Source organism: Phyllobates terribilis, unplaced genomic scaffold, assembly GCF_046119375.1.
Source record: "Phyllobates terribilis strain yellow unplaced genomic scaffold, ASM4611937v1 Scaffold_74__1_contigs__length_7073193, whole genome shotgun sequence".
Taxonomy (NCBI): domain Eukaryota; kingdom Metazoa; phylum Chordata; class Amphibia; order Anura; family Dendrobatidae; genus Phyllobates; species Phyllobates terribilis.
In genome coordinates, this window is record NW_027362834.1 from 2,229,891 (window position 1) to 2,249,976 (window position 20,086).

A 20,086-nucleotide genomic window follows, 5' to 3' on the forward strand; every position below is an offset into this window, starting at 1 on the left:
AGCTCACAGAGACCGCCATAAGCAACAGTTTAAAAGAATGCCACAGACTAATCAACCAAACTTTTTGGGTTGGTTTCTCTTTTATAGTCTGCAGGCATTAAATGAAAGAAGTCAGTGTTCCAGCAGAGGGAGACAACGTTTCAGAAAAGGCATTGTAGCAAACCAAAAAAGAAATTTTAAGCGCAGCAGAGTAACCAGCTCACATACCTGTTAGCTCAGGTGAGTTTAAAAGGCTGCTGTTGATAACAAGGGCATTTGCTAAATAGATGGTGTGTGTGCAACAATATACTGAAAGGTCAATTATATTGTGCAGCTTATCTCACCACCTGTAGTTATTTAGGTGAAAGCTCCAAAATGCTTGCCTAATATGTCTGTTTATCCAAAAGGAAGTATAGAGGGAGAGCTAGATAGATAGCATTGCATTACATTACATTACATGGCAATGCAATGCACAGTTGCTGAAGTTGAACCAAAATGAGCTTGTCATCTGGCTTCTGCAACTTTTAACATGAAAAATCCAATGAGGAGAAGAAAAGCAAAGCCAAAGAGTCCATCCCAAAATCCGACAAACAAGCAAAATGAACAAAAAGCATTGAATTCAATTCTTTCTGATTTTAGAAACTGCATTAAAGAAGGGGTGCACCGGTCCTGGAGATACTGCAATACCAGGTCAATGCGTGGAGTGGACAGAGCAAGCTCTTTTTCCATCTCCCTGTTCTAAAAATCCATTTAATATATGGTCCCCAGATAGGGGACGTATCAGATATTAAACTGATAAGAACAGATACTACACTTGATCTTAGCCAAAAGGCCGAGAAGCGATAACCAGAATTGGTTTCCGACTACGGTGCCACCCAAGGATTCTGAAAAGTCCATTTGTGGAGATGGCCACCTGGACTCCCGTTAAGAAGACATGCTGTCAACCTCTAGATCCCTCACATGCCTGCACTTTTCGGCTTGCTGCTGCTGCAATCCACGCGTTTTAGATCTGCATAACTCCACCTCTTTTAGCACAGTACCCTCAACCCCCGGCTGTTCCCACCCGCCTCAACACCGTTGGAAGGGAGGAGAACCAATTAAGGCGGGGGGGGGGTGGAACGAGCAGCTGTCTACCCTTAGCAGGAGGGTTGCTGATTAATTACCTCTCCTGCTGCTGCTGCTGCTGGCTGTCCAGCAGCAGACTGAAGGTGGCTGCTGCTGTGCGCAGGTATATAAAGGCTCAGAGCCTATTATGACACGCGCAGCCAGCGTTCCATTGCCACATTCCGTCTACTGCAGGCGGGATACCTGGATGGCTGAATGTCACTGAGAAGCTCACAGAGACCGCCATAAGCAACAGTTTAAAAGAATGCCACAGACTAATCAACCAAACTTTTTGGGTTGGTTTCTCTTTTATAGTCTGCAGGCATTAAATGAAAGAAGTCAGTGTTCCAGCAGAGGGAGACAACGTTTCAGAAAAGGCATTGTAGCAAACCAAAAAAGAAATTTTAAGCGCAGCAGAGTAACCAGCTCACATACCTGTTAGCTCAGGTGAGTTTAAAAGGCTGCTGTTGATAACAAGGGCATTTGCTAAATAGATGGTGTGTGTGCAACAATATACTGAAAGGTCAATTATATTGTGCAGCTTATCTCACCACCTGTAGTTATTTAGGTGAAAGCTCCAAAATGCTTGCCTAATATGTCTGTTTATCCAAAAGGAAGTATAGAGGGAGAGCTAGATAGATAGCATTGCATTACATTACATTACATGGCAATGCAATGCACAGTTGCTGAAGTTGAACCAAAATGAGCTTGTCATCTGGCTTCTGCAACTTTTAACATGAAAAATCCAATGAGGAGAAGAAAAGCAAAGCCAAAGAGTCCATCCCAAAATCCGACAAACAAGCAAAATGAACAAAAAGCATTGAATTCAATTCTTTCTGATTTTAGAAACTGCATTAAAGAAGGGGTGCACCGGTCCTGGAGATACTGCAATACCAGGTCAATGCGTGGAGTGGACAGAGCAAGCTCTTTTTCCATCTCCCTGTTCTAAAAATCCATTTAATATATGGTCCCCAGATAGGGGACGTATCAGATATTAAACTGATAAGAACAGATACTACACTTGATCTTAGCCAAAAGGCCGAGAAGCGATAACCAGAATTGGTTTCCGACTACGGTGCCACCCAAGGATTCTGAAAAGTCCATTTGTGGAGATGGCCACCTGGACTCCCGTTAAGAAGACATGCTGTCAACCTCTAGATCCCTCACATGCCTGCACTTTTCGGCTTGCTGCTGCTGCAATCCACGCGTTTTAGATCTGCATAACTCCACCTCTTTTAGCACAGTACCCTCAACCCCCGGCTGTTCCCACCCGCCTCAACACCGTTGGAAGGGAGGAGAACCAATTAAGGTGGGGGGGGGGGGGGTGGAACGAGCAGCTGTCTACCCTTAGCAGGAGGGTTGCTGATTAATTACCTCTCCTGCTGCTGCTGCTGCTGGCTGTCCAGCAGCAGACTGAAGGTGGCTGCTGCTGTGCGCAGGTATATAAAGGCTCAGAGCCTATTATGACACGCGCAGCCAGCGTTCCATTGCCACATTCCGTCTACTGCAGGCGGGATACCTGGATGGCTGAATGTCACTGAGAAGCTCACAGAGACCGCCATAAGCAACAGTTTAAAAGAATGCCACAGACTAATCAACCAAACTTTTTGGGTTGGTTTCTCTTTTATAGTCTGCAGGCATTAAATGAAAGAAGTCAGTGTTCCAGCAGAGGGAGACAACGTTTCAGAAAAGGCATTGTAGCAAACCAAAAAAGAAATTTTAAGCGCAGCAGAGTAACCAGCTCACATACCTGTTAGCTCAGGTGAGTTTAAAAGGCTGCTGTTGATAACAAGGGCATTTGCTAAATAGATGGTGTGTGTGCAACAATATACTGAAAGGTCAATTATATTGTGCAGCTTATCTCACCACCTGTAGTTATTTAGGTGAAAGCTCCAAAATGCTTGCCTAATATGTCTGTTTATCCAAAAGGAAGTATAGAGGGAGAGCTAGATAGATAGCATTGCATTACATTACATTACATGGCAATGCAATGCACAGTTGCTGAAGTTGAACCAAAATGAGCTTGTCATCTGGCTTCTGCAACTTTTAACATGAAAAATCCAATGAGGAGAAGAAAAGCAAAGCCAAAGAGTCCATCCCAAAATCCGACAAACAAGCAAAATGAACAAAAAGCATTGAATTCAATTCTTTCTGATTTTAGAAACTGCATTAAAGAAGGGGTGCACCGGTCCTGGAGATACTGCAATACCAGGTCAATGCGTGGAGTGGACAGAGCAAGCTCTTTTTCCATCTCCCTGTTCTAAAAATCCATTTAATATATGGTCCCCAGATAGGGGACGTATCAGATATTAAACTGATAAGAACAGATACTACACTTGATCTTAGCCAAAAGGCCGAGAAGCGATAACCAGAATTGGTTTCCGACTACGGTGCCACCCAAGGATTCTGAAAAGTCCATTTGTGGAGATGGCCACCTGGACTCCCGTTAAGAAGACATGCTGTCAACCTCTAGATCCCTCACATGCCTGCACTTTTCGGCTTGCTGCTGCTGCAATCCACGCGTTTTAGATCTGCATAACTCCACCTCTTTTAGCACAGTGCCCTCAACCCCCGGCTGTTCCCACCCGCCTCAACACCGTTGGAAGGGAGGAGAACCAATTAAGGCGGGGGGGGGGGGGTGGAACGAGCAGCTGTCTACCCTTAGCAGGAGGGTTGCTGATTAATTACCTCTCCTGCTGCTGCTGCTGCTGGCTGTCCAGCAGCAGACTGAAGGTGGCTGCTGCTGTGCGCAGGTATATAAAGGCTCAGAGCCTATTATGACACGCGCAGCCAGCGTTCCATTGCCCCATTCCGTCTACTGCAGGCGGGATACCTGGATGGCTGAATGTCACTGAGAAGCTCACAGAGACCGCCATAAGCAACAGTTTAAAAGAATGCCACAGACTAATCAACCAAACTTTTTGGGTTGGTTTCTCTTTTATAGTCTGCAGGCATTAAATGAAAGAAGTCAGTGTTCCAGCAGAGGGAGACAACGTTTCAGAAAAGGCATTGTAGCAAACCAAAAAAGAAATTTTAAGCGCAGCAGAGTAACCAGCTCACATACCTGTTAGCTCAGGTGAGTTTAAAAGGCTGCTGTTGATAACAAGGGCATTTGCTAAATAGATGGTGTGTGTGCAACAATATACTGAAAGGTCAATTATATTGTGCAGCTTATCTCACCACCTGTAGTTATTTAGGTGAAAGCTCCAAAATGCTTGCCTAATATGTCTGTTTATCCAAAAGGAAGTATAGAGGGAGAGCTAGATAGATAGCATTGCATTACATTACATTACATGGCAATGCAATGCACAGTTGCTGAAGTTGAACCAAAATGAGCTTGTCATCTGGCTTCTGCAACTTTTAACATGAAAAATCCAATGAGGAGAAGAAAAGCAAAGCCAAAGAGTCCATCCCAAAATCCGACAAACAAGCAAAATGAACAAAAAGCATTGAATTCAATTCTTTCTGATTTTAGAAACTGCATTAAAGAAGGGGTGCACCGGTCCTGGAGATACTGCAATACCAGGTCAATGCGTGGAGTGGACAGAGCAAGCTCTTTTTCCATCTCCCTGTTCTAAAAATCCATTTAATATATGGTCCCCAGATAGGGGACGTATCAGATATTAAACTGATAAGAACAGATACTACACTTGATCTTAGCCAAAAGGCCGAGAAGCGATAACCAGAATTGGTTTCCGACTACGGTGCCACCCAAGGATTCTGAAAAGTCCATTTGTGGAGATGGCCACCTGGACTCCCGTTAAGAAGACATGCTGTCAACCTCTAGATCCCTCACATGCCTGCACTTTTCGGCTTGCTGCTGCTGCAATCCACGCGTTTTAGATCTGCATAACTCCACCTCTTTTAGCACAGTACCCTCAACCCCCGGCTGTTCCCACCCGCCTCAACACCGTTGGAAGGGAGGAGAACCAATTAAGGCGGGGGGGGGGGGTGGAACGAGCAGCTGTCTACCCTTAGCAGGAGGGTTGCTGATTAATTACCTCTCCTGCTGCTGCTGCTGCTGGCTGTCCAGCAGCAGACTGAAGGTGGCTGCTGCTGTGCGCAGGTATATAAAGGCTCAGAGCCTATTATGACACGCGCAGCCAGCGTTCCATTGCCACATTCCGTCTACTGCAGGCGGGATACCTGGATGGCTGAATGTCACTGAGAAGCTCACAGAGACCGCCATAAGCAACAGTTTAAAAGAATGCCACAGACTAATCAACCAAACTTTTTGGGTTGGTTTCTCTTTTATAGTCTGCAGGCATTAAATGAAAGAAGTCAGTGTTCCAGCAGAGGGAGACAACGTTTCAGAAAAGGCATTGTAGCAAACCAAAAAAGAAATTTTAAGCGCAGCAGAGTAACCAGCTCACATACCTGTTAGCTCAGGTGAGTTTAAAAGGCTGCTGTTGATAACAAGGGCATTTGCTAAATAGATGGTGTGTGTGCAACAATATACTGAAAGGTCAATTATATTGTGCAGCTTATCTCACCACCTGTAGTTATTTAGGTGAAAGCTCCAAAATGCTTGCCTAATATGTCTGTTTATCCAAAAGGAAGTATAGAGGGAGAGCTAGATAGATAGCATTGCATTACATTACATTACATGGCAATGCAATGCACAGTTGCTGAAGTTGAACCAAAATGAGCTTGTCATCTGGCTTCTGCAACTTTTAACATGAAAAATCCAATGAGGAGAAGAAAAGCAAAGCCAAAGAGTCCATCCCAAAATCCGACAAACAAGCAAAATGAACAAAAAGCATTGAATTCAATTCTTTCTGATTTTAGAAACTGCATTAAAGAAGGGGTGCACCGGTCCTGGAGATACTGCAATACCAGGTCAATGCGTGGAGTGGACAGAGCAAGCTCTTTTTCCATCTCCCTGTTCTAAAAATCCATTTAATATATGGTCCCCAGATAGGGGACGTATCAGATATTAAACTGATAAGAACAGATACTACACTTGATCTTAGCCAAAAGGCCGAGAAGCGATAACCAGAATTGGTTTCCGACTACGGTGCCACCCAAGGATTCTGAAAAGTCCATTTGTGGAGATGGCCACCTGGACTCCCGTTAAGAAGACATGCTGTCAACCTCTAGATCCCTCACATGCCTGCACTTTTCGGCTTGCTGCTGCTGCAATCCACGCGTTTTAGATCTGCATAACTCCACCTCTTTTAGCACAGTACCCTCAACCCCCGGCTGTTCCCACCCGCCTCAACACCGTTGGAAGGGAGGAGAACCAATTAAGGCGGGGGGGGGGGTGGAACGAGCAGCTGTCTACCCTTAGGAGGAGGGTTGCTGATTAATTACCTCTCCTGCTGCTGCTGCTGCTGGCTGTCCAGCAGCAGACTGAAGGTGGCTGCTGCTGTGCGCAGGTATATAAAGGCTCAGAGCCTATTATGACACGCGCAGCCAGCGTTCCATTGCCCCATTCCGTCTACTGCAGGCGGGATACCTGGATGGCTGAATGTCACTGAGAAGCTCACAGAGACCGCCATAAGCAACAGTTTAAAAGAATGCCACAGACTAATCAACCAAACTTTTTGGGTTGGTTTCTCTTTTATAGTCTGCAGGCATTAAATGAAAGAAGTCAGTGTTCCAGCAGAGGGAGACAACGTTTCAGAAAAGGCATTGTAGCAAACCAAAAAAGAAATTTTAAGCGCAGCAGAGTAACCAGCTCACATACCTGTTAGCTCAGGTGAGTTTAAAAGGCTGCTGTTGATAACAAGGGCATTTGCTAAATAGATGGTGTGTGTGCAACAATATACTGAAAGGTCAATTATATTGTGCAGCTTATCTCACCACCTGTAGTTATTTAGGTGAAAGCTCCAAAATGCTTGCCTAATATGTCTGTTTATCCAAAAGGAAGTATAGAGGGAGAGCTAGATAGATAGCATTGCATTACATTACATTACATGGCAATGCAATGCACAGTTGCTGAAGTTGAACCAAAATGAGCTTGTCATCTGGCTTCTGCAACTTTTAACATGAAAAATCCAATGAGGAGAAGAAAAGCAAAGCCAAAGAGTCCATCCCAAAATCCGACAAATGAACAAAAAGCATTGAATTCAATTCTTTCTGATTTTAGAAACTGCATTAAAGAAGGGGTGCACCGGTCCTGGAGATACTGCAATACCAGGTCAATGCGTGGAGTGGACAGAGCAAGCTCTTTTTCCATCTCCCTGTTCTAAAAATCCATTTAATATATGGTCCCCAGATAGGGGACGTATCAGATATTAAACTGATAAGAACAGATACTACACTTGATCTTAGCCAAAAGGCCGAGAAGCGATAACCAGAATTGGTTTCCGACTACGGTGCCACCCAAGGATTCTGAAAAGTCCATTTGTGGAGATGGCCACCTGGACTCCCGTTAAGAAGACATGCTGTCAACCTCTAGATCCCTCACATGCCTGCACTTTTCGGCTTGCTGCTGCTGCAATCCACGCGTTTTAGATCTGCATAACTCCACCTCTTTTAGCACAGTACCCTCAACCCCCGGCTGTTCCCACCTGCCTCAACACCGTTGGAAGGGAGGAGAACCAATTAAGGCGGGGGGGGGGGTGGAACGAGCAGCTGTCTACCCTTAGCAGGAGGGTTGCTGATTAATTACCTCTCCTGCTGCTGCTGCTGCTGGCTGTCCAGCAGCAGACTGAAGGTGGCTGCTGCTGTGCGCAGGTATATAAAGGCTCAGAGCCTATTATGACACGCGCAGCCAGCGTTCCATTGCCCCATTCCGTCTACTGCAGGCGGGATACCTGGATGGCTGAATGTCACTGAGAAGCTCACAGAGACCGCCATAAGCAACAGTTTAAAAGAATGCCACAGACTAATCAACCAAACTTTTTGGGTTGGTTTCTCTTTTATAGTCTGCAGGCATTAAATGAAAGAAGTCAGTGTTCCAGCAGAGGGAGACAACGTTTCAGAAAAGGCATTGTAGCAAACCAAAAAAGAAATTTTAAGCGCAGCAGAGTAACCAGCTCACATACCTGTTAGCTCAGGTGAGTTTAAAAGGCTGCTGTTGATAACAAGGGCATTTGCTAAATAGATGGTGTGTGTGCAACAATATACTGAAAGGTCAATTATATTGTGCAGCTTATCTCACCACCTGTAGTTATTTAGGTGAAAGCTCCAAAATGCTTGCCTAATATGTCTGTTTATCCAAAAGGAAGTATAGAGGGAGAGCTAGATAGATAGCATTGCATTACATTACATTACATGGCAATGCAATGCACAGTTGCTGAAGTTGAACCAAAATGAGCTTGTCATCTGGCTTCTGCAACTTTTAACATGAAAAATCCAATGAGGAGAAGAAAAGCAAAGCCAAAGAGTCCATCCCAAAATCCGACAAACAAGCAAAATGAACAAAAAGCATTGAATTCAATTCTTTCTGATTTTAGAAACTGCATTAAAGAAGGGGTGCACCGGTCCTGGAGATACTGCAATACCAGGTCAATGCGTGGAGTGGACAGAGCAAGCTCTTTTTCCATCTCCCTGTTCTAAAAATCCATTTAATATATGGTCCCCAGATAGGGGACGTATCAGATATTAAACTGATAAGAACAGATACTACACTTGATCTTAGCCAAAAGGCCGAGAAGCGATAACCAGAATTGGTTTCCGACTACGGTGCCACCCAAGGATTCTGAAAAGTCCATTTGTGGAGATGGCCACCTGGACTCCCGTTAAGAAGACATGCTGTCAACCTCTAGATCCCTCATATGCCTGCACTTTTCGGCTTGCTGCTGCTGCAATCCACGCGTTTTAGATCTGCATAACTCCACCTCTTTTAGCACAGTACCCTCAACCCCCGGCTGTTCCCACCCGCCTCAACACCGTTGGAAGGGAGGAGAACCAATTAAGGTGGGGGGGGGGGTGGAACGAGCAGCTGTCTACCCTTAGCAGGAGGGTTGCTGATTAATTACCTCTCCTGCTGCTGCTGCTGCTGGCTGTCCAGCAGCAGACTGAAGGTGGCTGCTGCTGTGCGCAGGTATATAAAGGCTCAGAGCCTATTATGACACGCGCAGCCAGCGTTCCATTGCCACATTCCGTCTACTGCAGGCGGGATACCTGGATGGCTGAATGTCACTGAGAAGCTCACAGAGACCGCCATAAGCAACAGTTTAAAAGAATGCCACAGACTAATCAACCAAACTTTTTGGGTTGGTTTCTCTTTTATAGTCTGCAGGCATTAAATGAAAGAAGTCAGTGTTCCAGCAGAGGGAGACAACGTTTCAGAAAAGGCATTGTAGCAAACCAAAAAAGAAATTTTAAGCGCAGCAGAGTAACCAGCTCACATACCTGTTAGCTCAGGTGAGTTTAAAAGGCTGCTGTTGATAACAAGGGCATTTGCTAAATAGATGGTGTGTGTGCAACAATATACTGAAAGGTCAATTATATTGTGCAGCTTATCTCACCACCTGTAGTTATTTAGGTGAAAGCTCCAAAATGCTTGCCTAATATGTCTGTTTATCCAAAAGGAAGTATAGAGGGAGAGCTAGATAGATAGCATTGCATTACATTACATTACATGGCAATGCAATGCACAGTTGCTGAAGTTGAACCAAAATGAGCTTGTCATCTGGCTTCTGCAACTTTTAACATGAAAAATCCAATGAGGAGAAGAAAAGCAAAGCCAAAGAGTCCATCCCAAAATCCGACAAATGAACAAAAAGCATTGAATTCAATTCTTTCTGATTTTAGAAACTGCATTAAAGAAGGGGTGCACCGGTCCTGGAGATACTGCAATACCAGGTCAATGCGTGGAGTGGACAGAGCAAGCTCTTTTTCCATCTCCCTGTTCTAAAAATCCATTTAATATATGGTCCCCAGATAGGGGACGTATCAGATATTAAACTGATAAGAACAGATACTACACTTGATCTTAGCCAAAAGGCCGAGAAGCGATAACCAGAATTGGTTTCCGACTACGGTGCCACCCAAGGATTCTGAAAAGTCCATTTGTGGAGATGGCCACCTGGACTCCCGTTAAGAAGACATGCTGTCAACCTCTAGATCCCTCACATGCCTGCACTTTTCGGCTTGCTGCTGCTGCAATCCACGCGTTTTAGATCTGCATAACTCCACCTCTTTTAGCACAGTACCCTCAACCCCCGGCTGTTCCCACCTGCCTCAACACCGTTGGAAGGGAGGAGAACCAATTAAGGCGGGGGGGGGGGGTGGAACGAGCAGCTGTCTACCCTTAGCAGGAGGGTTGCTGATTAATTACCTCTCCTGCTGCTGCTGCTGCTGGCTGTCCAGCAGCAGACTGAAGGTGGCTGCTGCTGTGCGCAGGTATATAAAGGCTCAGAGCCTATTATGACACGCGCAGCCAGCGTTCCATTGCCCCATTCCGTCTACTGCAGGCGGGATACCTGGATGGCTGAATGTCACTGAGAAGCTCACAGAGACCGCCATAAGCAACAGTTTAAAAGAATGCCACAGACTAATCAACCAAACTTTTTGGGTTGGTTTCTCTTTTATAGTCTGCAGGCATTAAATGAAAGAAGTCAGTGTTCCAGCAGAGGGAGACAACGTTTCAGAAAAGGCATTGTAGCAAACCAAAAAAGAAATTTTAAGCGCAGCAGAGTAACCAGCTCACATACCTGTTAGCTCAGGTGAGTTTAAAAGGCTGCTGTTGATAACAAGGGCATTTGCTAAATAGATGGTGTGTGTGCAACAATATACTGAAAGGTCAATTATATTGTGCAGCTTATCTCACCACCTGTAGTTATTTAGGTGAAAGCTCCAAAATGCTTGCCTAATATGTCTGTTTATCCAAAAGGAAGTATAGAGGGAGAGCTAGATAGATAGCATTGCATTACATTACATTACATGGCAATGCAATGCACAGTTGCTGAAGTTGAACCAAAATGAGCTTGTCATCTGGCTTCTGCAACTTTTAACATGAAAAATCCAATGAGGAGAAGAAAAGCAAAGCCAAAGAGTCCATCCCAAAATCCGACAAACAAGCAAAATGAACAAAAAGCATTGAATTCAATTCTTTCTGATTTTAGAAACTGCATTAAAGAAGGGGTGCACCGGTCCTGGAGATACTGCAATACCAGGTCAATGCGTGGAGTGGACAGAGCAAGCTCTTTTTCCATCTCCCTGTTCTAAAAATCCATTTAATATATGGTCCCCAGATAGGGGACGTATCAGATATTAAACTGATAAGAACAGATACTACACTTGATCTTAGCCAAAAGGCCGAGAAGCGATAACCAGAATTGGTTTCCGACTACGGTGCCACCCAAGGATTCTGAAAAGTCCATTTGTGGAGATGGCCACCTGGACTCCCGTTAAGAAGACATGCTGTCAACCTCTAGATCCCTCACATGCCTGCACTTTTCAGCTTGCTGCTGCTGCAATCCACGCGTTTTAGATCTGCATAACTCCACCTCTTTTAGCACAGTACCCTCAACCCCCGGCTGTTCCCACCCGCCTCAACACCGTTGGAAGGTAGGAGAACCAATTAAGGCGGGGGGGGGGGTGGAACGAGCAGCTGTCTACCCTTAGCAGGAGGGTTGCTGATTAATTACCTCTCCTGCTGCTGCTGCTGCTGGCTGTCCAGCAGCAGACTGAAGGTGGCTGCTGCTGTGCGCAGGTATATAAAGGCTCAGAGCCTATTATGACACGCGCAGCCAGCGTTCCATTGCCCCATTCCGTCTACTGCAGGCGGGATACCTGGATGGCTGAATGTCACTGAGAAGCTCACAGAGACCGCCATAAGCAACAGTTTAAAAGAATGCCACAGACTAATCAACCAAACTTTTTGGGTTGGTTTCTCTTTTATAGTCTGCAGGCATTAAATGAAAGAAGTCAGTGTTCCAGCAGAGGGAGACAACGTTTCAGAAAAGGCATTGTAGCAAACCAAAAAAGAAATTTTAAGCGCAGCAGAGTAACCAGCTCACATACCTGTTAGCTCAGGTGAGTTTAAAAGGCTGCTGTTGATAACAAGGGCATTTGCTAAATAGATGGTGTGTGTGCAACAATATACTGAAAGGTCAATTATATTGTGCAGCTTATCTCACCACCTGTAGTTATTTAGGTGAAAGCTCCAAAATGCTTGCCTAATATGTCTGTTTATCCAAAAGGAAGTATAGAGGGAGAGCTAGATAGATAGCATTGCATTACATTACATTACATGGCAATGCAATGCACAGTTGCTGAAGTTGAACCAAAATGAGCTTGTCATCTGGCTTCTGCAACTTTTAACATGAAAAATCCAATGAGGAGAAGAAAAGCAAAGCCAAAGAGTCCATCCCAAAATCCGACAAACAAGCAAAATGAACAAAAAGCATTGAATTCAATTCTTTCTGATTTTAGAAACTGCATTAAAGAAGGGGTGCACCGGTCCTGGAGATACTGCAATACCAGGTCAATGCGTGGAGTGGACAGAGCAAGCTCTTTTTCCATCTCCCTGTTCTAAAAATCCATTTAATATATGGTCCCCAGATAGGGGACGTATCAGATATTAAACTGATAAGAACAGATACTACACTTGATCTTAGCCAAAAGGCCGAGAAGCGATAACCAGAATTGGTTTCCGACTACGGTGCCACCCAAGGATTCTGAAAAGTCCATTTGTGGAGATGGCCACCTGGACTCCCGTTAAGAAGACATGCTGTCAACCTCTAGATCCCTCATATGCCTGCACTTTTCGGCTTGCTGCTGCTGCAATCCACGCGTTTTAGATCTGCATAACTCCACCTCTTTTAGCACAGTACCCTCAACCCCCGGCTGTTCCCACCCGCCTCAACACCGTTGGAAGGGAGGAGAACCAATTAAGGCGGGGGGGGGGGGGGGGTGGAACGAGCAGCTGTCTACCCTTAGCAGGAGGGTTGCTGATTAATTACCTCTCCTGCTGCTGCTGCTGCTGGCTGTCCAGCAGCAGACTGAAGGTGGCTGCTGCTGTGCGCAGGTATATAAAGGCTCAGAGCCTATTATGACACGCGCAGCCAGCGTTCCATTGCCACATTCCGTCTACTGCAGGCGGGATACCTGGATGGCTGAATGTCACTGAGAAGCTCACAGAGACCGCCATAAGCAACAGTTTAAAAGAATGCCACAGACTAATCAACCAAACTTTTTGGGTTGGTTTCTCTTTTATAGTCTGCAGGCATTAAATGAAAGAAGTCAGTGTTCCAGCAGAGGGAGACAACGTTTCAGAAAAGGCATTGTAGCAAACCAAAAAAGAAATTTTAAGCGCAGCAGAGTAACCAGCTCACATACCTGTTAGCTCAGGTGAGTTTAAAAGGCTGCTGTTGATAACAAGGGCATTTGCTAAATAGATGGTGTGTGTGCAACAATATACTGAAAGGTCAATTATATTGTGCAGCTTATCTCACCACCTGTAGTTATTTAGGTGAAAGCTCCAAAATGCTTGCCTAATATGTCTGTTTATCCAAAAGGAAGTATAGAGGGAGAGCTAGATAGATAGCATTGCATTACATTACATTACATGGCAATGCAATGCACAGTTGCTGAAGTTGAACCAAAATGAGCTTGTCATCTGGCTTCTGCAACTTTTAACATGAAAAATCCAATGAGGAGAAGAAAAGCAAAGCCAAAGAGTCCATCCCAAAATCCGACAAACAAGCAAAATGAACAAAAAGCATTGAATTCAATTCTTTCTGATTTTAGAAACTGCATTAAAGAAGGGGTGCACCGGTCCTGGAGATACTGCAATACCAGGTCAATGCGTGGAGTGGACAGAGCAAGCTCTTTTTCCATCTCCCTGTTCTAAAAATCCATTTAATATATGGTCCCCAGATAGGGGACGTATCAGATATTAAACTGATAAGAACAGATACTACACTTGATCTTAGCCAAAAGGCCGAGAAGCGATAACCAGAATTGGTTTCCGACTACGGTGCCACCCAAGGATTCTGAAAAGTCCATTTGTGGAGATGGCCACCTGGACTCCCGTTAAGAAGACATGCTGTCAACCTCTAGATCCCTCATATGCCTGCACTTTTCGGCTTGCTGCTGCTGCAATCCACGCGTTTTAGATCTGCATAACTCCACCTCTTTTAGCACAGTACCCTCAACCCCCGGCTGTTCCCACCCGCCTCAACACCGTTGGAAGGGAGGAGAACCAATTAAGGCGGGGGGGGGGGGTGGAACGAGCAGCTGTCTACCCTTAGCAGGAGGGTTGCTGATTAATTACCTCTCCTGCTGCTGCTGCTGCTGGCTGTCCAGCAGCAGACTGAAGGTGGCTGCTGCTGTGCGCAGGTATATAAAGGCTCAGAGCCTATTATGACACGCGCAGCCAGCGTTCCATTGCCACATTCCGTCTACTGCAGGCGGGATACCTGGATGGCTGAATGTCACTGAGAAGCTCACAGAGACCGCCATAAGCAACAGTTTAAAAGAATGCCACAGACTAATCAACCAAACTTTTTGGGTTGGTTTCTCTTTTATAGTCTGCAGGCATTAAATGAAAGAAGTCAGTGTTCCAGCAGAGGGAGACAACGTTTCAGAAAAGGCATTGTAGCAAACCAAAAAAGAAATTTTAAGCGCAGCAGAGTAACCAGCTCACATACCTGTTAGCTCAGGTGAGTTTAAAAGGCTGCTGTTGATAACAAGGGCATTTGCTAAATAGATGGTGTGTGTGCAACAATATACTGAAAGGTCAATTATATTGTGCAGCTTATCTCACCACCTGTAGTTATTTAGGTGAAAGCTCCAAAATGCTTGCCTAATATGTCTGTTTATCCAAAAGGAAGTATAGAGGGAGAGCTAGATAGATAGCATTGCATTACATTACATTACATGGCAATGCAATGCACAGTTGCTGAAGTTGAACCAAAATGAGCTTGTCATCTGGCTTCTGCAACTTTTAACATGAAAAATCCAATGAGGAGAAGAAAAGCAAAGCCAAAGAGTCCATCCCAAAATCCGACAAACAAGCAAAATGAACAAAAAGCATTGAATTCAATTCTTTCTGATTTTAGAAACTGCATTAAAGAAGGGGTGCACCGGTCCTGGAGATACTGCAATACCAGGTCAATGCGTGGAGTGGACAGAGCAAGCTCTTTTTCCATCTCCCTGTTCTAAAAATCCATTTAATATATGGTCCCCAGATAGGGGACGTATCAGATATTAAACTGATAAGAACAGATACTACACTTGATCTTAGCCAAAAGGCCGAGAAGCGATAACCAGAATTGGTTTCCGACTACGGTGCCACCCAAGGATTCTGAAAAGTCCATTTGTGGAGATGGCCACCTGGACTCCCGTTAAGAAGACATGCTGTCAACCTCTAGATCCCTCACATGCCTGCACTTTTCGGCTTGCTGCTGCTGCAATCCACGCGTTTTAGATCTGCATAACTCCACCTCTTTTAGCACAGTACCCTCAACCCCCGGCTGTTCCCACCCGCCTCAACACCATTGGAAGGGAGGAGAACCAATTAAGGCGGGGGGGGGTGGAACGAGCAGCTGTCTACCCTTAGCAGGAGGGTTGCTGATTAATTACCTCTCCTGCTGCTGCTGCTGCTGGCTGTCCAGCAGCAGACTGAAGGTGGCTGCTGCTGTGCGCAGGTATATAAAGGCTCAGAGCCTATTATGACACGCGCAGCCAGCGTTCCATTGCCACATTCCGTCTACTGCAGGCGGGATACCTGGATGGCTGAATGTCACTGAGAAGCTCACAGAGACCGCCATAAGCAACAGTTTAAAAGAATGCCACAGACTAATCAACCAAACTTTTTGGGTTGGTTTCTCTTTTATAGTCTGCAGGCATTAAATGAAAGAAGTCAGTGTTCCAGCAGAGGGAGACAGCGTTTCAGAAAAGGCATTGTAGCAAACCAAAAAAGAAATTTTAAGCGCAGCAGAGTAACCAGCTCACATACCTGTTAGCTCAGGTGAGTTTAAAAGGCTGCTGTTGATAACAAGGGCATTTGCTAAATAGATGGTGTGTGTGCAACAATATACTGAAAGGTCAATTATATTGTGCAGCTTATCTCACCACCTGTAGTTATTTAGGTGAAAGCTCCAAAATGCTTGCCTAATATGTCTGTTTATCCAAAAGGAAGTATAGAGGGAGAGCTAGATAGATAGCATTGCATTACATTACATTACATGGCAATGCAATGCACAGTTGCTGAAGTTGAACCAAAATGAGCTTGTCATCTGGCTTCTGCAACTTTTAACATGAAAAATCCAATGAGGAGAAGAAAAGCAAAGCCAAAGAGTCCATCCCAAAATCCGACAAACAAGCAAAATGAACAAAAAGCATTGAATTCAATTCTTTCTGATTTTAGAAACTGCATTAAAGAAGGGGTGCACCGGTCCTGGAGATACTGCAATACCAGGTCAATGCGTGGAGTGGACAGAGCAAGCTCTTTTTCCATCTCCCTGTTCTAAAAATCCATTTAATATATGGTCCCCAGATAGGGGACGTATCAGATATTAAACTGATAAGAACAGATACTACACTTGATCTTAGCCAAAAGGCCGAGAAGCGATAACCAGAATTGGTTTCCGACTACGGTGCCACCCAAGGATTCTGAAAAGTCCATTTGTGGAGATGGCCACCTGGACTCCCGTTAAGAAGACATGCTGTCAACCTCTAGATCCCTCACATGCCTGCACTTTTCGGCTTGCTGCTGCTGCAATCCACGCGTTTTAGATCTGCATAACTCCACCTCTTTTAGCACAGTACCCTCAACCCCCGGCTGTTCCCACCCGCCTCAACACCGTTGGAAGGGAGGAGAACCAATTAAGGCGGGGGGGGGGGTGGAACGAGCAGCTGTCTACCCTTAGCAGGAGGGTTGCTGATTAATTACCTCTCCTGCTGCTGCTGCTGCTGGCTGTCCAGCAGCAGACTGAAGGTGGCTGCTGCTGTGCGCAGGTATATAAAGGCTCAGAGCCTATTATGACACGCGCAGCCAGCGTTCCATTGCCACATTCCGTCTACTGCAGGCGGGATACCTGGATGGCTGAATGTCACTGAGAAGCTCACAGAGACCGCCATAAGCAACAGTTTAAAAGAATGCCACAGACTAATCAACCAAACTTTTTGGGTTGGTTTCTCTTTTATAGTCTGCAGGCATTAAATGAAAGAAGTCAGTGTTCCAGCAGAGGGAGACAACGTTTCAGAAAAGGCATTGTAGCAAACCAAAAAAGAAATTTTAAGCGCAGCAGAGTAACCAGCTCACATACCTGTTAGCTCAGGTGAGTTTAAAAGGCTGCTGTTGATAACAAGGGCATTTGCTAAATAGATGGTGTGTGTGCAACAATATACTGAAAGGTCAATTATATTGTGCAGCTTATCTCACCACCTGTAGTTATTTAGGTGAAAGCTCCAAAATGCTTGCCTAATATGTCTGTTTATCCAAAAGGAAGTATAGAGGGAGAGCTAGATAGATAGCATTGCATTACATTACATTACATGGCAATGCAATGCACAGTTGCTGAAGTTGAACCAAAATGAGCTTGTCATCTGGCTTCTGCAACTTTTAACATGAAAAATCCAATGAGGAGAAGAAAAGCAAAGCCAAAGAGTCCATCCCAAAATCTGACAAACAAGCAAAATGAACAAAAAGCATTGAATTCAATTCTTTCTGATTTTAGAAACTGCATTAAAGAAGGGGTGCACCGGTCCTGGAGATACTGCAATACCAGGTCAATGCGTGGAGTGGACAGAGCAAGCTCTTTTTCCATCTCCCTGTTCTAAAAATCCATTTAATATATGGTCCCCAGATAGGGGACGTATCAGATATTAAACTGATAAGAACAGATACTACACTTGATCTTAGCCAAAAGGCCGAGAAGCGATAACCAGAATTGGTTTCCGACTACGGTGCCACCCAAGGATTCTGAAAAGTCCATTTGTGGAGATGGCCACCTGGACTCCCGTTAAGAAGACATGCTGTCAACCTCTAGATCCCTCACATGCCTGCACTTTTCGGCTTGCTGCTGCTGCAATCCACGCGTTTTAGATCTGCATAACTCCACCTCTTTTAGCACAGTACCCTCAACCCCCGGCTGTTCCCACCCGCCTCAACACCGTTGGAAGGGAGGAGAACCAATTAAGGCGGGGGGGGGGTGGAACGAGCAGCTGTCTACCCTTAGCAGGAGGGTTGCTGATTAATTACCTCTCCTGCTGCTGCTGCTGCTGGCTGTCCAGCAGCAGACTGAAGGTGGCTGCTGCTGTGCGCAGGTATATAAAGGCTCAGAGCCTATTATGACACGCGCAGCCAGCGTTCCATTGCCACATTCTGTCTACTGCAGGCGGGATACCTGGATGGCTGAATGTCACTGAGAAGCTCACAGAGACCGCCATAAGCAACAGTTTAAAAGAATGCCACAGACTAATCAACCAAACTTTTTGGGTTGGTTTCTCTTTTATAGTCTGCAGGCATTAAATGAAAGAAGTCAGTGTTCCAGCAGAGGGAGACAACGTTTCAGAAAAGGCATTGTAGCAAACCAAAAAAGAAATTTTAAGCGCAGCAGAGTAACCAGCTCACATACCTGTTAGCTCAGGTGAGTTTAAAAGGCTGCTGTTGATAACAAGGGCATTTGCTAAATAGATGGTGTGTGTGCAACAATATACTGAAAGGTCAATTATATTGTGCAGCTTATCTCACCACCTGTAGTTATTTAGGTGAAAGCTCCAAAATGCTTGCCTAATATGTCTGTTTATCCAAAAGGAAGTATAGAGGGAGAGCTAGATAGATAGCATTGCATTACATTACATTACATGGCAATGCAATGCACAGTTGCTGAAGTTGAACCAAAATGAGCTTGTCATCTGGCTTCTGCAACTTTTAACATGAAAAATCCAATGAGGAGAAGAAAAGCAAAGCCAAAGAGTCCATCCCAAAATCCGACAAACAAGCAAAATGAACAAAAAGCATTGAATTCAATTCTTTCTGATTTTAGAAACTGCATTAAAGAAGGGGTGCACCGGTCCTGGAGATACTGCAATACCAGGTCAATGCGTGGAGTGGACAGAGCAAGCTCTTTTTCCATCTCCCTGTTCTAAAAATCCATTTAATATATGGTCCCCAGATAGGGGACGTATCAGATATTAAACTGATAAGAACAGATACTACACTTGATCTTAGCCAAAAGGCCGAGAAGCGATAACCAGAATTGGTTTCCGACTACGGTGCCACCCAAGGATTCTGAAAAGTCCATTTGTGGAGATGGCCACCTGGACTCCCGTTAAGAAGACATGCTGTCAACCTCTAGATCCCTCACATGCCTGCACTTTTCGGCTTGCTGCTGCTGCAATCCACGCGTTTTAGATCTGCATAACTCCACCTCTTTTAGCACAGTACCCTCAACCCCCGGCTGTTCCCACCCGCCTCAACACCGTTGGAAGGGAGGAGAACCAATTAAGGCGGGGGGGGGGGGTGGAACGAGCAGCTGTCTACCCTTAGCAGGAGGGTTGCTGATTAATTACCTCTCCTGCTGCTGCTGCTGCTGGCTGTCCAGCAGCAGACTGAAGGTGGCTGCTGCTGTGCGCAGGTATATAAAGGCTCAGAGCCTATTATGACACGCGCAGCCAGCGTTCCATTGCCACATTCCGTCTACTGCAGGCGGGATACCTGGATGGCTGAATGTCACTGAGAAGCTCACAGAGACCGCCATAGGCAACAGTTTAAAAGAATGCCACAGACTGATCAACCAAACTTTTTGGGTTGGTTTCTCTTTTATAGTCTGCAGGCATTAAATGAAAGAAGTCAGTGTTCCAGCAGAGGGAGACAACGTTTCAGAAAAGGCATTGTAGCAAACCAAAAAAGAAATTTTAAGCGCAGCAGAGTAACCAGCTCACATACCTGTTAGCTCAGGTGAGTTTAAAAGGCTGCTGTTGATAACAAGGGCATTTGCTAAATAGATGGTGTGTGTGCAACAATATACTGAAAGGTCAATTATATTGTGCAGCTTATCTCACCACCTGTAGTTATTTAGGTGAAAGCTCCAAAATGCTTGCCTAATATGTCTGTTTATCCAAAAGGAAGTATAGAGGGAGAGCTAGATAGATA

General features: G+C 45.1%; 15 non-coding genes across 15 annotated transcripts; all 15 read right to left on the reverse strand.

Moving 5' to 3' along the window:
- Positions 1-632: 632 nt before the first annotated feature.
- On the reverse strand, positions 633-823 carry LOC141194737 (U2 spliceosomal RNA). Its single transcript, XR_012267358.1, has one exon. It is a non-coding gene; the product is annotated as a U2 spliceosomal RNA (small nuclear RNA).
- A 1,120-nt stretch (positions 824-1,943) lies between these two features.
- LOC141194738 (U2 spliceosomal RNA) lies at positions 1,944-2,134 on the reverse strand. Its single transcript, XR_012267359.1, has one exon. It is a non-coding gene; the product is annotated as a U2 spliceosomal RNA (small nuclear RNA).
- Positions 2,135-3,258: 1,124 nt separating this feature from the next.
- Positions 3,259-3,449, reverse strand: LOC141194740 (U2 spliceosomal RNA). Its single transcript, XR_012267361.1, has one exon. It is a non-coding gene; the product is annotated as a U2 spliceosomal RNA (small nuclear RNA).
- A 1,123-nt stretch (positions 3,450-4,572) lies between these two features.
- On the reverse strand, positions 4,573-4,763 carry LOC141194741 (U2 spliceosomal RNA). Its single transcript, XR_012267362.1, has one exon. It is a non-coding gene; the product is annotated as a U2 spliceosomal RNA (small nuclear RNA).
- Positions 4,764-5,885: 1,122 nt separating this feature from the next.
- Positions 5,886-6,076, reverse strand: LOC141194742 (U2 spliceosomal RNA). Its single transcript, XR_012267363.1, has one exon. It is a non-coding gene; the product is annotated as a U2 spliceosomal RNA (small nuclear RNA).
- Positions 6,077-7,188: 1,112 nt separating this feature from the next.
- On the reverse strand, positions 7,189-7,379 carry LOC141194743 (U2 spliceosomal RNA). Its single transcript, XR_012267364.1, has one exon. It is a non-coding gene; the product is annotated as a U2 spliceosomal RNA (small nuclear RNA).
- A 1,121-nt stretch (positions 7,380-8,500) lies between these two features.
- Positions 8,501-8,691, reverse strand: LOC141194744 (U2 spliceosomal RNA). Its single transcript, XR_012267365.1, has one exon. It is a non-coding gene; the product is annotated as a U2 spliceosomal RNA (small nuclear RNA).
- A 1,112-nt stretch (positions 8,692-9,803) lies between these two features.
- LOC141194745 (U2 spliceosomal RNA) lies at positions 9,804-9,994 on the reverse strand. Its single transcript, XR_012267366.1, has one exon. It is a non-coding gene; the product is annotated as a U2 spliceosomal RNA (small nuclear RNA).
- A 1,122-nt stretch (positions 9,995-11,116) lies between these two features.
- On the reverse strand, positions 11,117-11,307 carry LOC141194746 (U2 spliceosomal RNA). Its single transcript, XR_012267367.1, has one exon. It is a non-coding gene; the product is annotated as a U2 spliceosomal RNA (small nuclear RNA).
- Positions 11,308-12,428: 1,121 nt separating this feature from the next.
- On the reverse strand, positions 12,429-12,619 carry LOC141194747 (U2 spliceosomal RNA). The gene has a single exon (XR_012267368.1). It is a non-coding gene; the product is annotated as a U2 spliceosomal RNA (small nuclear RNA).
- A 1,126-nt stretch (positions 12,620-13,745) lies between these two features.
- LOC141194748 (U2 spliceosomal RNA) lies at positions 13,746-13,936 on the reverse strand. Its single transcript, XR_012267369.1, has one exon. It is a non-coding gene; the product is annotated as a U2 spliceosomal RNA (small nuclear RNA).
- A 1,122-nt stretch (positions 13,937-15,058) lies between these two features.
- Positions 15,059-15,249, reverse strand: LOC141194749 (U2 spliceosomal RNA). The gene has a single exon (XR_012267370.1). It is a non-coding gene; the product is annotated as a U2 spliceosomal RNA (small nuclear RNA).
- Positions 15,250-16,368: 1,119 nt separating this feature from the next.
- LOC141194751 (U2 spliceosomal RNA) lies at positions 16,369-16,559 on the reverse strand. Its single transcript, XR_012267372.1, has one exon. It is a non-coding gene; the product is annotated as a U2 spliceosomal RNA (small nuclear RNA).
- A 1,121-nt stretch (positions 16,560-17,680) lies between these two features.
- LOC141194752 (U2 spliceosomal RNA) lies at positions 17,681-17,871 on the reverse strand. Its single transcript, XR_012267373.1, has one exon. It is a non-coding gene; the product is annotated as a U2 spliceosomal RNA (small nuclear RNA).
- Positions 17,872-18,991: 1,120 nt separating this feature from the next.
- Positions 18,992-19,182, reverse strand: LOC141194753 (U2 spliceosomal RNA). Its single transcript, XR_012267374.1, has one exon. It is a non-coding gene; the product is annotated as a U2 spliceosomal RNA (small nuclear RNA).
- Between the last annotated feature and the right edge of the window lie 904 nt (positions 19,183-20,086).